Below are 1719 nucleotides of genomic sequence, written 5' to 3' on the forward strand. Positions count from 1 at the left end.
TTGAGAAGGGAAACAGCGAAGCCCTTGATGAAGTTACTACCACTGATGTGACTGTTACCAATGATAAGACGTTTCCTGATGAAGCAGATGAACCCCACATGAAGCAGAAGCCAACGAAACAGAGACCAGAACGGAAGATGATACATCCCGTAAAATTAAGAGACTTTGTTGAATTTTAATTTTGTGTTTGTAAATTCTTTACATTTAATTAAGTTATTGTTAATTGTTTATTGTTTTAATGTAAGTGGCTATTATTCGTCCCGAACAATACTTAGGAAGGGGCAGTGTTACGACAGCGGGGGTCACGTGACCCTAGTAACACGTCATATTCTCGAAGGTTCCTGAAGCCTCGAGTGTTTACTAGATGTACGGTATTCTTGTATATAAGACGACAAGAAGTGACGGCAACAATGTAATTGAACTGCAGCCCGAGAGAGACTGACAACTGAGTCGAGCACGTGAGTCGTTCGTGGTGAATTATAGCGTTTGTTTAAGCTATAGCGTGACCGTGGAAATTAAATAAATTTCAAAGTTGTATTCAGAAAGAATAAACCAGTTTTATTTAAGAAAGGACTTGTATCGCTAAAGTTTCTTCGGAAAGATTTTTTACGAAAAATTGACTAACGACTAGAGACGTAACAATATTAACTTATTTACGTGGAATAAGAGAACAATGTGATGTTAAGAAAACATACACATCACACTTGAAGTCAAAGTCACACAACTACTATAGAAATATAGTTCTGGGACAAACGTTTGTTAATGTCAACAAGATTAACTGAAAATAGCAGCAAAATGGATACTGTTAAAGGTACATGAGACTTAAACATTGTATAAAGTAATTAACTAATCTCGTATTTGATGTAGTTTCCAACTGGCAATTTTTACTACTTTTGTTACCTAATATAACCTCAAGTGATTTCATTTCTCAATCTTATATTTATTGCTCACAATCGACACCTAGCGGCCAACATAGTCTTACAGAACTTCTTGAAAGGACAGGAGGTAGTAACAGAAATGTATATAAATAAACATTAAAATTAAATAATATCACCAAAGAGATTTGTCGATACAGTACAGCACCGATTATCCGGAACTAATTGGGACCAAAGAGGTCCGGTTAAATGAAGATTAAAAAATCGTATCTTGAACATAACAAAAACTTGAATCTTGAACATATATTTTACAGTATTTCTCTGCTAAGTTTTGATTGGATTCGCCTTCTTTTAACTTGTTCACAATGTCCACTTTATCACTCAACGAAAGAACCACTATTTTGCGTTTGGTAGACATTTTCACTCCAACAAAAAGCAATTGTGACTGAAAAAAAAATAAACACACGTTTTTAATTTTTAAGGAAACACAAATCACGTCAATAAAGGTAATGTCGCGAGTGACGGTTTTTCGACGAAATCTACCTTTTGTTACGAAGTGATCCAAGCAAATGTTAGGACACGTTTAACGTTTGTGTGGTTTTTTAGAAAGAAAATACATTTTTTTAATTTTCAAAATTTGATTCGAATAATTGTATATCCGGATAATCGGCGTTCTACTACATAAAAATGTTAAGATGAACAACAAAGAGTCCATTATTCATTAAATTAATGTTTTCTCCCAAATCGTCAATATTTGTACATAAATATGCTTACGTTAATCACTGATTTATGTGAACAGAACGGACTTGAGGATGCTAATTGCTGGACTGGAGTAGTTCTCAGC

Source organism: Limulus polyphemus, unplaced genomic scaffold, assembly GCF_000517525.1.
Source record: "Limulus polyphemus unplaced genomic scaffold, Limulus_polyphemus-2.1.2 Scaffold1860, whole genome shotgun sequence".
In the NCBI taxonomy this organism is placed as follows: Eukaryota; Metazoa; Arthropoda; class Merostomata; order Xiphosura; family Limulidae; genus Limulus; species Limulus polyphemus.